Raw genomic sequence first — 20,799 nt, forward strand, 5'->3', positions numbered from 1 at the left:
GCCATGAATAAATCAGCATAAATTGGAGCAAAAGAAGCACCCATGACTGTACCCTTGCTCTGAAGGAAGCATTCACCTTGACAGAAAAAGTTTTTTTTTTGGTAAGAACATGTTCACAAATGATGATCAGAAAAGTGTTGAAACCAGGTTGGTAAAGTTTGGATTTGTACAGCCAATATTCAAGCGCAGCTACCAACCCAATGTGGTATATTAGTATATAATGCTTTAACATCCAATGTGCAAAGCAACCAACAAGGTTCCAATTGTGTATCCGAAATTAATCTCAGGAACTGAGTGGTATCCTGTATTCGAGCACATACCCATTTGAGAAGGGGCCTGAGGTATCTGGTTAAAAAGATGAAGAGTGGTTCCATTAACAAATTTCTGCCTGAAACAATGGGTCTGCCTGGGGGGATAGTTGGATCTTTGTGGATTTTAGGCAGAAAATATATATATTGATGTGTTGGTTCATTCACAGTAAGATGTTGTAAGATAGTTTGTGAAATTATCCCTTCATTTATAGCTGATAGTAAGAATTCATGAATTGTTTCTTAAAAAGTGGAGTAGGATCAATAGTTAAATATGAATAATACCGGCCATCCAAAAGTTGTTTATTTGCCTCATTATCCTATTGGGTCCAGTCTTGGACCATGACAGCACCCCCTTTGTCAGCCATTAATATAACTAGCTGATGGTTATTGGCCAGTTGTGAAATTGCCTCCATTTCTGCCCTGTATATGTTGTTTGGTTTCACTCTAGTTTCCTTGGCAAGAAAATGTAGATCTTTGAGTATTAATTTCTGGAATAAAGAGACAGTGTGATACATAGGTGGCATGAAAGTCGAGCTATGATATCAAAATTCCTGTTGCCCATTGGTAGTTTCTTTATCCTGAAAAAATATTTTTAAATTCAAATTTCTACAAAATCTCAACACATCATCCACAAAACTGTCCTCGGACACAAAGAAACCAGGGATGAAAGAAAGACCTTTATTGAGTATTTTAATCTCAGCTTCAGTAAGGGTACAAGAAGAAATATTAAATACATTTATTGTTTCATGGTGATCATTCTCAACAATGTCTGCATGTCGTCTACCCTGTTGATGTTTCCTCCCTCCCCTTCTGCGTTTGGTCCTAAAGGGGCACTGGTGTTGGTACGTTTGTGAGCTGGTGAGCCTGTAGGACCAGAGATATCTGGTTCATAACTGGAGGAGGAATCTTCCCCAGTGGTATCCGGACCAGAAACTGATGATTTGTTAAGGATGGAGCGTGGTCGTTTTCTCGTGGCCAAGTTTTTAGGTTGCTGTACAAAACGTGCCCTCTTTGTTTTATCCCTATTGAAGGGGTCACCTCTTTCACAGACTGCCGGATCTCTGAGGAATTTCTTCCTCTTCCTTTCCTTTAACTGTTCCCCAAGTTTTAATAAGTCAGTGCTTAATGCTTTAAAACAAGTAGTGTATTCAGGTTGGCCCTCAAATCTAATAAGTTCTTCCCCTAATTTTGTGACATTGATAATTTCTGAATCAATAGTCAATTCAAAATGTGCAGTTAAAATCTGAACAAATTCCATAGTGGCTTTATGTTGGGCATTGGCCCACACTTTGAGTAGAATGTCATCAGGGTTGCTGACTAAGGGTTGTGTATGAATCCTAAGGCCTCTGAGGGTGATATTCTTAGCCATGTAGGTCTTAAAAAGTTTGTAATGCAAAACATTGCTACGCAATGTCCACATCCCTTTATTCAATTTGGAAAATAATACCTCACAACTGTCCTTGGGGGTAAAGAAAATGCTCCTAATTCCCCTGAAATGCCTGGACATAGGCCAAATATAGCCAGGTCATCCCAGTCAGAGGCAAGGCCTCGTAAAAGGTGAGAGATTTCCATTTCTGCTGAAAACCAACAAAGATCTATAAGGCACACAAGGCAAAAATAAAAGGTTGAAGAATTAGGAATGTGACCAATACTGAGATTTGACACCAAAATGGCTGTCACAATGACCAGAACAAACTTATAAGGTCAGACAAATGTTCAAAAACGAATAAATGACAAAAAAGATTGACATCAAATCACAGGAGAAAGACATCAGCCACAGACCGAAATAGCACCACATACATAGATCAGGATGTCATGATACCATTGATACAATAATCAATATTTGCTTTCTCTGCAATTAACAATTTAGTGATGCTGAAAAAGGTTAGACAATAACAGCCTATAGTAAAAATACGCTGTGTCTAAACCACTTATAGAGCTGAGTCTGATCCTGCCTATAATTTGAAAATAAAGAATAAAAATTACTTATCAAAATATCTGTGTGATCACAAAGTCAAATGATTACCAGTTAGATAATACAACAAAAGGTTAGACCATGCCACTCTGGCCAAGAATGAACTTCTGCAATATAAAGATAAACGCAACAATGATGGTTCTGCCATTCGTTTCATTACTACATATGGCAGAAATACTGATTCTTTGATTCAAAGTGTTAATCGCCACTGGAATATGTTGCTGGCTGACCAAACACTTTCTGCTATTTTACCAACCAGATGCTCCTTTACTTTTAAGAAAGGTAAAAATTTAGGTTCATTTCTTAATCACTATAAGCATTCTTTACCTGATATGTCATTATCACAAACAACTCTCCTAGGGGACAGATTAGTGGGTTGTTTCCCCTGTGGACATTGCTCCTATTGTCCCAAGTTTGTCAAATCCAAATCATTCTCCAGCCAGAATACCAGTCAGGTTTTTGATTTATCATTTTATGTCAATTGCCAATCTGACTGGGTCATATATTTGGCCACATGCCCTTGTTCAGCATTTTATGTGGGACAAACCTCATGTCCTATAAAATTCAGGGTGGGGGAACATCTTAGTAAAATCAGAAATGGCAAAATGAGAAATGCATTGTACAAACATACTCTTTCACATCCAAGGGCTTCTTTTAATTTTAGAATTATTGACAAAATTACAGCTCCTAGTCCCAACAAAATGGGCTGGAATGACATTTTGAACAAAAAAGAGAAGAAATGGATCATTAAACTTGGGGGATTATTCTCTCCTGGACTTAACGAGCATTTATAATTAATGGTCCTGATTAATTTAATTAATACTATATAAGGAGTGTACTACATTTCATTATCTTTACACTGAGGAAGGCACTGTAAGTATTTGCCGAAACCCGTTTGTGTGTGCTTTCACTTTATCTGTTTAAGATGTAGTTTGTACTACCAACAGATTAAATGCTATCTTGATGCTACAGCTGCTGGTCTTATTTTTTTACTTTGACAATATACAAAAGGATCCAGCATCATTTCTGGCTGACCTCTAATTTTGGAAAGCTGGTCCTAAGCCAAAGGACACTGTATGACAATACAATCTGCCATTTAAAAGGGAAGCATAATCCCTAGTCATTTTACTTTTGCTACTTGGCCACAATACAAAAGACTGTTAACAGCATGTCAAACATGCAGTGAAGTGCAAAGCTCAATTTTAAATAAAGACTCACCCCAAATAAGCAACATGACTAATCAGAAATACTTGAGAAAGCATAACATCATACAACTACAATCACTACTGGATCTAGGCAAATTTCTGGTTTATAACTGGGCATATATTCTTTAATTGGTGCACATATTTTATGGCATCCACTAGATTAAGAAGTTTCCATTTTTTTATTTTTGAATTCCTTAATAAATGTATTTGATTGACAGGAGGAAGCATGTCCCTTTCTGCAACAGCAACCACAATTACTAAGCGTATCTGTTTTTTTAGATGGCAATTTCATGACACTCATAACCACAGTACCAAATAGCAACAGGATAAGAATGAAACAATAGAGGAGAACATTATTTTTCTTTGATTTTTTTTTTTTGTTTTTTTTTTTTACAAGGCACTTTCCAGTTTAACAAACAACAGTAGATGTAATGTGATCCTATCTCGCCTACATTCTCTACAGATGGGTTCGGAGCCGATCCTCGGCTCCGACTCGGCGCTATACAATAGAACGCAGTCTCTTATTGGCTGAGTCACCTCATATCCCAGGATGCACCACCACTACTTCCCCAGATCTCGTTTGCCGCTTTCCAGCATAGACGTGGTCTCGGACTTGGCTGAGCTAAGTACCTCTAGTCAGAAACTTTTTCTGTCAAATTTTTCTAAAAAACTCACCCAAAAGCTGTTTTAACGGCTAGTGTTGTTGTGTGATTGTTTTTGGTAACCTTTTTGTGGAAGATTGTGTATTTTTGTTGGTGAAAGGTTCCGTTTTAGTTAGAGGGGCCTAGCCCTACCTTAGGCGTTTAAATTAGAGCCTAGTTTGTTGGTGTTAACTGTTTTGTGTTCCATAATTGTTGTTAATTTTTTCTTTAAAACCATGTCTAAAGAACATAGACCTTCCAGTTTTAAAAAATGTGTTAAGTGTGGTTATAAAATGTCTATAACGGATGATCATTCCTTGTGTGTATATTGTTTAGGTCCCAAACATCTCCAGGAGTCCTGTAGCGTTTGCCACGCTTTTTCCTCTCGAGTCCTCCAAGAGAGGAAAAACAAATTGATTTTAAAAGGGCTCATTGCCCCTTCTTTTGAGGAAGCCTTATCTTCCTCTTCTTCTCCTACTGGCAAGAAGAAAAAATCTTCGGCTCCAACCAGTCCGTCGGATCCGATAGCAAAAAAGTCTAGGCAGGCTTCTCCGTCGGCTCCACGGACTTCGGAGCTAAGGGCGGAACGGTCTGCCTCGATGTCTCCAGCCTCGACTCCTCTGGCTTTGGAGTCGAGAGCTCGGGCATCGAGAGGCGTGTCACCTTCATCGGCTCCACTGCCTTCAGAGCCGATGGGGGTCGCCCGCTCAGACACTTCCACTTCGGAGCCGAAGTCCACATCGGCTCCGAGGGAGATTGCAATAGTAGTGGAATCTCCCTCGGCACCGATACGCCTCGAGCCATTACGGAGCCGGTCCCCCACTCTTTCGGAGCCGGCGGAGAAGTCGACTCGGACCCGGTCGGTCTCTTCTCGTTCTTTGAGGATGTCCGATTCGGACGTAGACAGGGTGCTTCAGAAGCTTTTCCAGTCACCGGTCTTCGCTAAATTGATCTCGACTCCTGCCCAGTTGGCCCTGGAGCCGATCTCCCATACTTCTACTTCCATTCCTCCTCCGACAGCCTTGGCGCCGTTGGAGTCGGTGTTGGTGGATCCGATCGAAGTCATCGAGTCGGTTCCGACTCTAACTTCAACCCCGTCCCTCGGGTCGGGGTTCGGTACGCGGACCTCCTCAGTCGGTCCCGGGGGGGATGCTTCGGATCCGATCCTTTCGGTTCCGAGCCTCCCTCTAGGTGCTTCGGCTGCGGGGGCTCTGGTTACTGTTGTGGCCTCGGAGACGGGACCTTCCCAGGATTCTGGGGGTCCGGCCTTCGATGCCATGAGAAGTGCTTTAGCCAAATCCTCTGTGGCCACTTCGACCTTTCCACCACCACCTTCCTTGGGCATGGAGACTGGCGCTTCTGGAATCCCCCTGTCTCGTGACAGCAGAGCCCCTGGGCCTGAGGTTACCCCCATTGTGGGTTCCCTTCTTCCTGGAGCTTCCTCCGACACCCTTTTGGAGGAACCACCCAGGAAGAGACAGTGTAAGAGGAAACACGTCGACTCCCCTGACGAGTCCCTCACATCGGATACCGACCTCGATGATGCGGAGGGGTCCCCAAAGTGGTCTTCGGAAGATGTCTCCTTTGCGGACATTCTAGAAATCCTTAAACAACGAGGCGACTGGCAGTCCAAACCCCCTTCCGCTGAGGAGTCGGTGTTCCTCAAGGCCTTCGGGGCTCAGCCCTCCGCCTCTTGGGTGTCTCCGCCCTTTGATGAGCTTCTGGATTTGATCTCTCAAAGGGCGTGGGAACACCTGGATTCTGTGGAACCGGTGCCAGCTCATCCCAATAAGTTTCTCTCAGCACCCCCGGACAAGGATTTCTTATCTAAAGGTGTGGCTGTAGATGCTATGGTGGTGGCATCTGCCACCCAACAAGATGTGGCAGAGGCTTCGACGTCCATCCATCCCCCTAATAAAGAGTCTAGGAGCATGGATCGGTACGGCAAGCATACCCTTTCTTCAGCAACCTTTACATTAAGGTCTCTGAATTATCTGGCACACTTCACCAGACTACAGAGGGATCTGATCAAGGAGCTGTCGGATACCCTCTCGGGTAACTTACCTGAACAGTTAACACAGACGGTTAACTCTCAGTTGGCTACCCTATCTTCATTAGCTAACTCGTCCATGAGGCTCATCTCCTATGTGGCCGAAGGAGCGAGTAGAGTGGCTGGGACAGGTGTTGCTCTACGGAGACAAGCCTGGCTACGCCTGTGTCATTTTGCAGAGGCCTTTAAGTCTTCCTTTGCTGACGCCCCCTTTGATGGGTCCTCATTGTTTGGACCCAAGGTAAAGGACACTTTGACTCGCTGCGAGCAGGAGGGTAAGACCTTGGCTGCCGTAGGAGCCCGTTTTTCCACTCCCCTCAGGCCTTATCCCAAGGCCCAAAGGGGAGGGAAAATGTGGTTCCGTAAGTCTCAGAAACCTTACTCGTCGCAGCAGAGTGATCCCCCTTCTAGAGGCAGAGGAGGGGGAAATTTTTCAGGGAGACGCCGTCCCAGAGGCGGCGGAGGCCCCCGCAACACTGGAGACTGCGAGTCCTTTCGTGGCTCCTCCTCCTTCCAGCATCCTTGAAGGAGTACCCGACTGTGCAGCTCCGGAGCCAGTCGGGGGTCGTTTCTCGAAGCACCTAAAGGCCTGGGAAGATATTACTCAGGACCAATGGGTGCTTCGAATCATTGCCGGAGGTTACTCCATCCCCTTTGTTCAACCACCCCCACCAGTCCAAAGAATCCCGGACCCACCACCCAGTCAACGGGATCATGCAGCCAACGAAGTATCAAAGCTGCTTCAAAAAGGAGTCATCCAACCTGTCCCCGCAGACCAGGCCGGATTAGGGACTTACTCAAGATTCTTTTTGGTGCCAAAAAAGACCGGGGACTTGAGACCCATCTTGGATCTCAGCAAACTAAACCGATTTGTAAAAAAGTCCAAATTCCGGATGGTCACTTTACAATCCATTCTCCCGCTTTTGGAGAAAGGAGTTTGGATGTGCTCCATAGACCTCAAAGACGCCTACTATCACATTCTGATGGATCAGGCGTCGAGGAGACACTTACGCTTCAGCCTAGGAGACAGTCATTTTCAGTTCCGAGCACTGCCCTTTGGTCTCACCACAAACCCCAGGGTGTTTACCAAATGTTTGGCAGTCGTGGCTGCTCACTTGAGAAGTCTAGGATTCCAGGTGTTTCCATACCTAGACGACTGGCTCCTAACTGCCGCCTCCAGGCATCTACTCTTGAAAAATTTAGCAGCCACTATCGCACTGGGCGAATCCTTAGGAATCACCTTCAATTGGTCAAAATCTGTATTGCAACCATCTCAGCGTATTCTGTTTATCGGTGCAGAAATAGATTCGAGGCAGATGCGAGTCTATCTCCCTACAGAAAGGATTGCGACGCTTCAGTCTCAGGTCCGGGCCCTAATCCTCAGACGTCGTGCTCCAGCAAGAATGGTCTTACAACTGTTGGGCTCTATGGCAGCCACCATTCTTCTGGTCCCCTTGGCAAGGTTGCACATGAGGATACTTCAGTGGCTCCTCTCAGTCCAGTGGTCTTATCGGGACCTTCCTCTCAGTCACGGACACGTGCAAACAGGATCTTTGTTGGTGGCTTCTATCCCCCAATCTGAATCAAGGGCGACCCTTCATTCCCCCACTCCCCTCTGCCACGCTGACTACGGACGCCTTCCAGACAGGGTGGGGGGGCATTATCTGGACAGGTCGGTCCAAGGCACGTGGCACCCCGACGAGAGTCTTCTTCATATCAATATCCTGGAGATGAGGGCGGTGCTTTTAGCGTTGCAAGCACTGCACGATCGCCTCCCCCAGGGTACAATTGCCATTCAATCCGACAGCATGTTGGTAGTCTGGTACCTAAACAAGCAAGGAGGAACCAGGTCCTATCCCCTTTGCAGAGAGGCCATGAGAGTATGGGATTGGGCGATTGCTACCAAGCGTTTCCTAATGGCAACGCACATTCCGGGGAAATCCAAAGTGATAGCCGACAGACTGAGCAGAACTATTCTCTCCCCTCATGAGTGGTCCTTGAACAACAGAGTGATAACACAGATTTTCACAAGATGGGGAGTCCCCTGTTGCGATCTCTTCGCAAGCCCCCTCAATGCGAAATGTCACCACTTCTTCACTCTGGCCCCAGTTTCGGGGGAGACTCCCAAGGACGCTCTAGTCCATGCTTGGCCCTCCGGTCTGCTATATGCCTTTCCACTGGTTCCCCTTCTCCCCAAGGTGATTCAGAAGGCAATTTGCTTGAGAAGCAGAATGATATTAATCACCCCATACTGGCCTCGGCAAATCTGGTTCCCCTTTCTTCACAGGTATGCATTGGAAGGTCCTTGGTTCCTGGACCAAGTTCCGGACCTTTTGACTCATCAGTCAGGACAACTCCATCAGTCCCTCCATTCGTTGAAGCTGGCAGCCTGGCTACTCCTCTTCCAACCATAATTAGGAGACACTCTTTGGCTCCTGAAGTCATACACATCTTGTCTTCAGCCCACAAAACTTCTACAAAGAAGATATATAGCAGTAAATGGAAGAGGTTTGCTATTTGGGCCCAACTCCGAGGATTAGACCCAATGACAGCCTCGGTATCAGAAGTACTGAAGTTTTTAGCCTCCCTGTTCCAGCATGGTTGCTCAGTATCTACTATCAAAGTACAATTGGCAGTTATTTCCAATTTTCATGAAAATGTGCAACCTCCCTTAATGAGCAACAAGCTCTGTAAAGCCTTTATTAAAGGAGCTTGGCTTCTACGACCCCCCACTTCGCAACCTGCACCTCCGTGGGATCTGAACGTGGTATTAGGTGCTTTAACCTCACCACCCTTTGAGCCGGCAGCAACCTGTGATCTGAAATTCCTTTCTTGGAAAACTGCCCTTCTAATTGCTATTACTTCAGCCAGACGGGTTTCAGAGCTTCAGGCTCTTTGTGTTAAACCACCTTACTTGGTATTCCACAAGGATAGAGTATCTCTTAGGCCAAACCCATCTTTTATACCAAAGGTTTGTTCTAATTTCTGTCTACAACAGTCACTGGAGCTACCGGTCTTCTTTCCCAGATATTCCAATAGAGCTGAATATACTTTTCACTGCTTAGATGTGCACAGGCAATTGCGCTTCTATTTGGATAGGACACACAAAGAACGGAAATCAGATCAACTGTTTGTGTCCTTTTCGGATAATAGATTAGGCAAAGCCGTCACTAAAGTCACTATTGCCAAGTGGATCAGAGACTGCATCACTCACGTTTATCTCATCTCAAACAAGGAGCTCATAGCTCCGGTTAAAGCTCATTCTACTAGGGCTATGGCAACTTCGACAGCTTTTCATTCCAAGCTCTCTATTGGCGACATTTGTGCGGCTGCCACGTGGACATCTTCACACACCTTTGTTTCTCACTACAAACTAGATGTGGCATCCAGGGGTCGAGCTTCCTTCGGTTCCACAGTTCTCAGGAGTGTTTTCCAGTGAGCCACCCGGGAATTAGGTGCTAGGGACGCTGTCCCATCTGTAGAGAATGTAGGCGAGATAGGATCACATTACATCTTTTAGTTATGTACTTACCATAACTTTAGATGTATGGGATCCATCTCGCCTACATTCCTAATAACCCACCCTCCATCCCCCTGCCTTGTAGACCAGGAGAGACCGGACGATCCGAAATTGATCTTCTTTCCTCTCTTGAAAGACCTGAGTATGTTATGACAATAGTATGTCCCTGTGAACATGAGTGCGAACAAACGAGATCTGGGGAAGTAGTGGTGGTGCATCCTGGGATATGAGGTGACTCAGCCAATAAGAGACTGCGTTCTATTGTATAGCGCCAAGTCGGAGCCGAGGATCGGCTCCGAACCCATCTGCAGAGAATGTAGGCGAGATGGATCCCATACATCTAAAGTTATGGTAAGTACATAACTAAAAGTTCCAAATTACTGCATTTATAGAACCTGTTGTTTACCAAAAAAATTGGCAATAGTGCATTTTAAGTCTACATGCAATATCGTGGGTTGCATACAAAGTTTTGAATTCCCAGTCTTTCTTTCACAGCACCACTTTTAGTTATGACCAACATTATTCCGGTTTCATTTTATGCATGAATGAAAACCGTGAATACTATGCTTCTGAAGCAGCTCACTTATGACAACAGTCCTACCTTACCTTTCAAAGGATCATCTATCTTGCAAAAAAATTAGTGTCACTACTATTGAAATATTTGTTTTGCAGCATAACCATCCTCATGACTAAAACTGAATGTGGTTCTGATAAAAACATAAAAAAAGTCCATAAAGAACTCTAGACCAATACCTCCCAACTGTACAGATTTTCGCAGAATGTCCAGATTTTTGCCTCATATTTTTGGTCCATTTTTCATAAAACTGATTTTCTTGCAAACTAGTGGCAAATCATTTAAAACTGAAGTTAGAAAATAATGACAGACGTTTGAGTTTCAGGCTTCATACCCTTCAGAAAATTCATGCTAATGCAAAACCTGCTGTTCTGTCATCTTTCTAAGTTTGTAAGAACAATATTTAAAAAGTGTCCCTATTTCTGGGCCTTTGTCTATCTTTTATTTACAGCTTTGTCCAGATTTCTTTCTCTAAAAGGTTGAGAGGTATGCCAATAACACACCTAGAGATTCAGCACTGAATTTTATTTTCATTTTGCCTTCCTAGTTACTGTTCTCATGTGGCAGAACACAACTCTCAAATCCATACACCACTGAATAATGTTGCTGACACCCCCCACACCACCATACGTGAGTTCAGTCAGCTCACTGCATAGTTGTAATGATGCTACAAAAAAAAAAAAAAAAACTTCTGTTAACATTGTCTGATTCTGTGCCAGCTGTAAAACTATTAGTAGTACGTTCTGATGCCAGGCAGAATTTACAGAATTACTCAGGCTGTTTTCAACAGGCATTAATGCACAGAAGCAAAAAAGGAGGTAGGGGTGGTGGTGTGCATTGGAAAAGTTATGGGTGGATGGAGCTTGGCCTAGTGCAGTGAAAGCACTCAGCTTCTGTTACGACAGAATATCATGTTTGTTTCTCTGCAAATAAAGAAACATGATAATAAAATGGTAAGAAAAATATTCACAACTTCTGAAACTTGGGTTCCTATCAGAAGACAGAAGACGCATTTTGTCGAATAAGTCTTGGTCGAACTTCAAATGTCAAAAAAGCAAAATGACGAAGCAGCATATAAGAAAATTCTTTCCCTGGGAAAGAAGTTGCTTGGCCGCTTCTGTCACTTTGCTGTTTTCAGCAATGTAGTGCGAACTCGGAGTTGGTATATTTAAGAAGGGGGAGTGGGTGGCACAGTGTTTTTTTTTTTTGGGGGGGGGCACAGATTCTTTTCCCTGGGAAAAAAAAAATCGCTGTTCTGGTAGTTCAATGTGTTGTGAATTCAAACCTTTGAGTTCGATGTAACAACGTTCGATCATTTGATGGTTCGTTGTTATAATATAGACCCTGAAACATTTCCTTACCATTTAATATCTTGTTTCTATTAAGTCCAAGGCCCATGAATTCATTATTTACTTAAATACCCTTCAGTTTCTGAACTTGTCCTTGTTGTCTCAACTCCCTAGCTCACTAAATGATCGTCGAGTGAACTCCCATCTTGGACTACTGTCTTGAGTCTCAGAGCACACATGATCATGCATAAAGCTGCTTGTCTCACTCACAACTGAGCTCTTTCTTTTTTTTAAAACATGAGTTCTCTACTATTTATTTATTTATTCAAGTTTGATGACCAGGGAAGTCCACTGGGCCATAAAGAGCCCGTTTTCAGTGGAGGCCCGGGGAGAAAAGCTCCAAGACATTACATTTTACATGTTACAGTAGAAAAACAATAGTTCAAACAGAAAGGGTAAACATTAAGTTATAAGACCTTAGTAGATTAACATTTAAACATATAGCTTCTAGCCATCAGTTGGTAAGGTGAACTTTGTGCATAGAGGAAGTATCAGTACATTATTTGGAAAGTATAGTACATCAGATAGTAGAGAGAAGATCTGTCACTGGTAGGGGACAGATTGTCTTTGGTTGAGATATAAGCAATAGTAGATGGTAAATGGAGAAGATTACAGAGCAAAGTAGAAAAGAAAGGGGGGTTTAAAAGGGGTTATGTTGGAGTGTGACATGGGCATTCCCATTTGGAAGAAAGATGAGAGAATAGCTGAGATTTGAAATTGGTATGATTGTGTAGGTAGGAGGGTAGAGAGTTCCACTGTTTAGCTAAAGAGTAGAACAGTAGTAGTTGGCCAGAAAGGTGTGATGGTTTGTGGACCTGAAGGAGATTTTGGTTTTTGGATCTGAGTGAGCAGTTGGGAATATAGGGTTTTAAGGATGTAGCAAGAGAAGGGCAGTTGGCAGGTTTATAGATAAGAATGTGGGCAATGCTGAGTTGTAGGTAACTAAAATAGGTAGGTAGTTCAAGCCATTTGAGGGTGTGGAGGGAGTGGCAGTGGTGGGATAAGTTTTTTGAGTTGGTTGCAAATTTGCAGACTTTGTGGTAGCAAGATTTGAGTTTTGATAGTAAGCCAAGAAGGAGATTGGTGAACAGGAGGGCACTGTACATAAGAGAGGGGAGAAGGAAGGTAGATGCAAGGGTTTGTCTGGTTGAGGGGGTGAGGAAGCAGTTGTGCCTGTAGAAGAGACGTAGATTTTGGTGGGTTTTCTTGATTGAGGAGTGGATGTGGGTATCAAATTTTAGTTCTTCATCAATGATGATGCCGAGAAGCTTGGTGTTGGGAACAAGTTCAAGGGGAGTGTTGTCTTGACTGTGTATGGTGAATGAGTTTTTGTTAATCATGGAGTTTTTAGTAGGGGAAAAATCATGTTTAGTTTTATTTGCATTTAGAGCCAGATGGTTGGATTGCATCCAGGTTTCTGTTTTGGAGAAGGCTAATTGGGTTTTTGCTAGGAGCTTGGAGAGGGAGAAGGCTGAGCAGATGATTATAGAGTCATCTGCATATTGAATGACAGAGGATTTTGGGATGGAGTAGTGGAAGTTGTTAATGAAAATATTGAAGAGTAGAGGACCAAGAACGGAACCTTGTGGGACGCCGGTGGGTGTAGGTAGGAAGGGCGAGGTTGAAGTTTTCCACTGGACAGCTTGTTGGTGGTTAGACAGGTAGCTGGAAAACCAAGTTAAGGTGGTGGGAGAGAGATGAAGGCTGGAGAGCTGGGAAATGAGTAAGGTGTGGGAGACGGTGTCAAAGGCCTTAGACAGATCTAGAAATAGTGCAGATACAAATTTGCCAGAATCGCATTCAAGGTTGATAGTTTCAAGAAAGGAAAGAAGGGCAGTCATGGTACTGTGGCCAGGATGGAAGCCATGTTGGGTAGAGGAGAGGAGATTGTTTAGGGTTAGGTGTGTCATGAGTTGAGCTTGGATATTTTTTTCTAGAATTTTAGAGAGAGGGGAAAGGATGGCAATAGGCCTGAAGTTGGTGGTATCAGTGTTTTTGCCACCTTTGTGGAGTGGAATGATGTAAGCGTGGCACCAGATAGAAGGAACATAAGATTCTTGCATGGATCTATTTATAAGAATAGAGATAGGATAGGCAGTGCTGTCTGCAGATTGTTTGAGGAATGTAGGTGGAAGATTGTCTGGTGCATTGCAACAGGGTTTGAGTTTGAGGAGAAGTCTTTTTGTAGTCCATGTGGGAATGGGAGTTAGGTGGAAGGGTGTGGAGGAAGGTAGTTGATTGGAGTGGTGGTTGGGGCTGGAGGGGCTGAGGCTGGAGGAGGGGGATGGGAAGGAGGTGGATAGTTTAGCGATACAGTCTATGAAGAATGTGTTGAACTGGGTGGCTGTGTCAAGGTCAGTGAGGGAGGGATTTAGACAGGGGGTTTCTTTATTACCAGGGTGCAGAATGGACGAAATAGAGCCCCAGAATTTTTTGGGATTTGTTGAGTGCAAGGATTGGAGTTTTCAGTAGTGGACTTTGCGGTCATTACTTATTAGCTTTTTTTGTGGAGTTTCAAAGTTGCTTAAACTCTAGGAGGAAGGTTTTTTTTTTTTTTTTATATTTTTTCCATTTTTTGTCTCTCTGGTGCATGGCTAGTTTAGTTTCTTTTGATAACCATGGGCAGGTATTGGTTTTGATGCATTTGGTTTGAGGGGGAGCTTGCTGGTTGAGTAGTGTTAGGGATGAATGGTTGAAATAGGATACAGCATCATCTACAGGAAGGGTTTTTAGAGGGGACCAGTCAGTATGCTTTAGGCATTCTGAGAAAGTTAGAGGGTTGCAAGAGGAGAGGTTATGGGTTTTGATGTAGTGGTGGTGTTTTTGTAGAGTAGATGGGAGCTGGTCAGCGAAGGCTGGGGAGGGATCGCTGAGAAAATCTGGTATTACTCCTGCTTTGGTGATATGGTTAGGGTGAGTTGCTAGGATCCAGTCAATTATGGTTCAAGAGGTACTATCTTTATTTGGTCTGGTTAGAGAATGTATTAGTTGGGAGAAATTGTACAGATTGATTGTGTGGGAAGGGGCTTCAGACTTAATAGTGGTCCAGTTGATATTTGTATCACCGAGGATATAGGTTTCATTTTTTATGTTGGGGGAAAACCAGGATAGGATGTCTTCAAGTATTTTGTTGTTATCACCTGGGGGAATATAGAGGGCAGACATACATATGGACTTGTGGTTGTTTATTTTTAGTAGACCTATTGTAATTTCAGCATTGGCAAAGATTGGTATTTTATTGGTATAGAGAGTTCTAGTAAAGGATGAGGGGTAGATAATACTCCACCTCTTTTTTGTGAAGTCTGCAATTGCGAATGATTTGGTATCCAGGTGGTAGAATTTCATTGTCTTTTATAAAGGATTTGAGCTGGGTTTCAGAAATGGCTGTTATGTCAGGGTGATTATGGGATTGCTGGGCATGGAGGTTAGGGATTTTGTATCTAAGGCTTTGTGCATTAAGTGTAGTGAGGCAAATAGACTTTGGTTTCATGGGTTGAGTGGAGAGTTTGGTGAGATTGATGTTATAGATGGGTCCAGGGTTGGGGTGGATGTCACCAGCAAGAGAGGGAGAGAGATATAGTGAAGGAGTATAGAGAGGTAGGGTGTAGGGGTTGGGTAACTTAAATTGTGTGAAACTACTAATTTTCTGGCATGACATGTAAGAGAAGAGCACTGGTAGGGTGGGGAGGGGAGTAGTTTTGGTTTGAATAGAAAGGTTGAGTTAAAGGAAAAGAGTTAATGTGAGATGGATGAGTAGGAATGGGAGTGAGGTTGATGGTACGAGCAGTGGAGTGTGTATGAGAAGGAATGTATGGCTTGGGGAAATGTGTGAGATAGGACAGACAGGAGAGATAAGTAGGGCAAATGGTGTTATAGGGAGTGATGATATGTAGAGCATTGTAGGAGGAGATGGTTTGTGTAGGGATAAGTTTACAGGTGGGTGGGGTGTGCTATAGATTTATTGTGATTGGTGTAGTGTGGGGTGGAGAGGAGTTAGGGGATGTATAAATGTAAAGGTTGTGGGGGCGGGTGAGAATTAGGGGCAGGGTAGGGGAGCAGAGTGAGCCTGAAGGGCAAACAAAGCAGGTAGAGCCAAGAAGGAGTGAAATTCCACAGAAAAAAACAATCAATAAGTGGGACTCTAAAGCTTTGAAGCAGTTACAGTCAGAGAGTAAGTAGTGTCAGCAATTAAGAGGGAAGCCCGTGAATTACGTGGGTATTCCACAGTACTCTAATAAAGGGCAACAAGAAAATATAATTAAATGTAACAGTGGGGACAAGGCAAAAATCTAAAGTTTACGTCTCTCTGCAGTTGGTGTATGCTGCCATCTAGTGGCAAAAGAAGATGGTGAACTGCAATTTATTATACTTAGTCATTTTTCTCTATATGTATAATTATGTTTAGCAGAAGCAGTCGGGGGAATGAATTGTAAAATCTGGAAGGAAGGGATGGTTGGCTACGGACTGCAGTAGGCTGCTATTGTGCATGCCGAGGATAGATTACAGTTGGTAAGGCAACCAAGGGCCCATTGTGTCCAGTCTGCTAAATCCAACTGTTGAATCAGTGAGCAAGCACTTCTACGTGGACAGCTGGCCCACCAACGAAGTCACATTTTAGAAAATTAAAATAATTGAAATCTTGCATGCTGATTGGCTCTTGGGCTCCCCCTGAAGCCATGGGCTACAAGCAGCTACCCATAAAGCCCCTACTGTACTCTGCCTAGGGATGCCAGTTACAAAATGTCTTGTCACATTATAAGACATATTTGTCTGGCAAACTGCTTACTTGATTTTTATGAAATTGATAATAATGAGCCTCTAAAGTTGTTGGCAGAGCTGTTTTATCATATCATATCATACTTGCTGCAAAAAACAGATTGCATGATGCTCACACGAATCTTTTGAAAAACTAGGTAAACCTCTTGATAAGTGTACCAAGTTTAACCAGGGGTGGCTTGTTTTATTGGGCTGCAGGACTACACCCCCCCAGCTGTAAAAAAAGTAAACTAAACAAATTTAAACAAAAAAGAAAAGAAAGTAACAAAATAAAAGCAAATGCGAGTCCCAGGACATCTCTCATACGCACTTGCGGCATTTCCCACTATCCGGACTGCTGGTGAACCAGTCTGGAGGATTGGAGGATGTGCACAGAATCCAGACTGTCTCACCAGCAGTTAGGATTAAGAAGACAATATTCAACTCCAAATATCCCAGAAGTCTGTGCAGTTGTTACTGCATAGACTGGAAGGGTTCAAACTGCAACGTCCGCAGGCTGGTGCTCTCGCAGGAAGGATAAGAACTAGGACAAGCCTCACAGAAGAGGAAGGACTTGTGTACTGCAAGACGTTGCAGGCTTTTACATTTCACAGCTGCTCTCTCGTCATTTATATGGATTGAGTTTACATTGTACAGCTGCTGTCTCATCACAGACATTTATATGGATGGATTATTTACTGCTGCAGGGACTTCCGGCTCAGGTGTGTGTGTGTGTGTGTGTGTGTGTGTGTGTGTGTGTGTGTGTGTGTAATGCCCCAGTTGCTACATGGTGGTGGGTAGAGAATACCACAGGCTTGAACCCTGCACCTTGGGCTCACATGGCAAGAGCCTGAATTCCCTACTCACCACCATTTGTAAAAAAATTGCAGATTTTTGCCTCATATTTGTTCTGTTCTATTCCTCATAAAATCTGTGGTTTCTGTATTTTTCTTTCTTTACACAGTCAGTAGTGCAGTGGTAGCATTGTTGCCTGACAGCTACAGGTTACTGGTTTGATTCTTGGCTGGGGTGCCTTCTGCGTGGAGTTTGCATGTCCACCCTGTATTTGCGTGGGTGTGCTCTGTGTCCTCCCATCTTACAAAGACATGAGTCTGGAGTGTTTCTCCCTGGGCCTCTGCTGAAAATTGGCTTTTGTTCCAAGTCAGACTTTCCTGGTTAACAAATGTAGAAATAAAAATGACAGGCATTTGAATTTCAGACGTCATATTCTTCAGAAAGTATATGGTAACACAAAACCTTTTATTCTAGCAATTTTCTAACTTTATAAGATGAATATTTGAAATTTGTCCCTATTTTTGGGGCTGTATTCCCCCATTATTGGCTTCATCCAGTTTTTTTTGTGCTAAGATTGAGAGCTATGATGAAAACTTAATTCACTGAATATGTTTGATGGCTGTATTCTCCCATTACTTTCTTTGCCCAGGTGTATTGTGCTAAGAGGTTGACAGCTACGGTGAGAACTGAATTCACTAAATGGTAGCCATTTAAGTTTCAGTCTTCCTCTGTTTCAGAAAACAGCTGAATTGGCATAGTGGTATGTTGCTCTGACTAGTTTGCACAGGGTACTGGGTTCAAGACTTGGCAGTGAAATGCATGGTGGTAACACAGCATTTTATTTTAGCAACTTTCCAAGATTATGCAAGCAATGTTTAAAATGTGTCCCTGGCTTTTGCCCCTCCCCAATTCATGTTGGCTTTTTCCAGATTTCTTGTGCTACAAAGTTGAGAGGTACAGCTGAGTGTCCAGTAGATTTTACAAGGAGCTGAGAGGTGCAGGGGAAGAGAAGTTTAGAGCTAATTATGCTCCAACTGCTTGCATTGTTAATAGCACAACAGGTAGTTTATTTGCTTTTGATGCAGAAGGCTGTGGGTTCTACTCCCACGATATGTGGATGCATTGCTGATATTGTACTGTGCTGTAAATGGGTGGATGCTGCCATCTTGAGAATGTCCTCTTTGGCAAAGATACCTAGTAAATATGAACCCACCCACTATTTGCCATCCATTCTCTATTGCAATATTACTAGCTTATCATGTTTTTAATCTAATATATGCAAATTATTCAAGGGCAACAGGCACTTTATTTATAGATGAAACAATGAAATATAAAGTTGTGTGCTAGCAGCAACCTCTTCATTAGTTACAGATCTTTTTAACGTGGAATTATTTAGTTGACTTTTACTTCTGCAGAGATTGTGCATATTTACTGATACTGGTGGATTGTAGACGTTTGAGTAAACTTTTATGATGGAAATGTTCTCAGTTGGGCAGTATTGACATTATTGATACATGCATTTTTTTTACTGTTTACTGGAAAAATGTTCAAAACAAACAATTTAAAACATGCTCTAACAACTGTACTATATTATACAATTAATATAATTGAATGCAGTCAGGAAGGTGCATCACAGAACACATGTATGTTTTGTGTGCAAGGGGCCTATCATTTGAGGGTGTTAATTTACAAATAATGTCTCCTGAAAAATGAGTCTGCCACTTCACAGCAGCATATTAAGCTGAGGTACAGCTCAGACTGAAAGAAAATTAATGGCTGCCATTATTTTATACTCACTAAGCAGCTCATTTGTTGATTAGAGAATGAAATTTTTAAAAGTGTGTGTTTATGTCTGTGTGTGCACACATGTATGAGAGCGAGATTGATTGATCCATTATTTTATATTCACTAAGCAGCACTTTTGCTGTTTAGCAAGGGTAAAAGTAAAGGAAACAGAAAAAAAAGTGTGTGTATATGTGTGTACGTTTATTTGAGTTTATGTTTCTATATGCGTGCATGAAAGCAGAAGTGTGTGTTTGTTTGTGTGTGTGTGTGTGTGTGTGTGTGTGTGTGTGTGTGTGTGTGTGTGTGTGAGAGTATGTGAAGAGTGAGAGTAACTGAGCACTACCAGCTGCAGTTGAGGTTTGCATACCTCTCAACCTCTTAGATCAAGATAGCCTATGCCTCTCAACTGTCCAGATTTTTACATCATATTTTTGGTGTGTTCCTTATAAAATTTGTGGTTTTCTGGCAAAACATTGAGATGACCTGTAGACTGAAGTCGTAAAATAATGATATACATTAGACTTTCATGCTTCAAATCCTTCATAAAAACATGTTAACAGAAACACTGTTATCCTAGCAACTTTCTAGTTTATAGATGGTTTAGATAGCCATAAAGCCTAAAGTAAAGTGGGGACAAAGCCTCAAAATCAGGACAGATTTTAATTACTGACAAAGTTTCTGTAATGATAGGGTTTATGTGATCATGCATTTTCTGAAGTGCAAGTGTGTGTGTGTGTGTGTGTGTGTGTGTGTGTGTGTGTGTGTGTGTGTGTGTGTGTGTGTGTGTGTCTGTGTGTGTGCGCGCCCACGCGCATGCTCGCACATGCGCATGTGTGAGTGTGAGTGTGAGTGAATGAGACTGAGCAACCACAGGCAGCAGCAACACAGATGCTTGCGTACCTCTGCATCTCTTAGCTCAAAAAATCTAGATAAAGCCTAAAATAAATGGGAACAAAGGCTCAAAAATAGGAGCAGATTTTAAATACTGCTCTTATAAAATTAGAAAGTTGCTTAAATAGCATGATTTGTATTTTCTGAAGGAAATAAAGTCTAAAACTCAAATGTATGTCATTATTTTGTGACTACAATCCCCAATGACTGGCAGCAAATCACACGTGTTAGGAGTAAGGGACCAAAACATGAAGTAAATATATGGATATTTTTTAAAGGGTTATATTTTGAACATCAAATACTTCCTCCAACACTACTTACATACACTAAAGCAAATATGAAACATTAGGTGGCAGAACTATTTCACATTAAAAATATATAAAAAATAGTAATAAAACAAAATACATAGGCAAAACACAATTTTACAGACAGCCCATTCTCTAAGTGCAATAATGCCCAACAGAGTGTGTGTTATTGTGTTAATAACACCCTTCCAGGGGTGTAGATGCCCGATACAGGGGACAGGTACTATAACAGTGTTATCTGAAGGACATTATGGTTTGGGCAGAATCTTATGACTTTGTTCTTAGCTTTGTGCATTTTCCACGCATATTCAATAATGTTCTTAATAAACTCAAAGCTACTTAAGTATGCATTAATCTGTAACTTCATCAAACTAAGTCTAAGCAAAGATCTCTTAATAATTATACTGTTGTGGTATTAATAGTCAAATTATTAAGTATGTTAATAATACATTTTTTTTTTAGTGTTGTTTTATTTGTCATGGTTTTGGAAATACTTATAAGTGAAAGATGTGACTGTGACTCTAGACAGAGAAATGAAATGTTAAGGTGAAGGTAAAAGGGAGCAACAGCTTCGGAAGTAAATAGAATACATTTGCACTCTGAATAGGTCTAGCTGCCTACCTGTATTTCAACATTAGCAACT

General features: G+C 42.4%; 1 protein-coding gene across 1 annotated transcript in view; it reads left to right on the forward strand.

The window, feature by feature from the left end:
* The window catches only part of BFSP1 (beaded filament structural protein 1), a 569,852-nt gene that overhangs the window by 69,927 nt on the left and 479,126 nt on the right, over positions 1–20,799 (forward strand). The window lies entirely within an intron of this gene.

This window comes from Protopterus annectens, chromosome 1.part2 (assembly GCF_019279795.1).
Source record: "Protopterus annectens isolate FY-2018-M chromosome 1.part2, PAN1.0, whole genome shotgun sequence".
Classification (NCBI taxonomy): Eukaryota; Metazoa; Chordata; order Ceratodontiformes; family Protopteridae; genus Protopterus; species Protopterus annectens.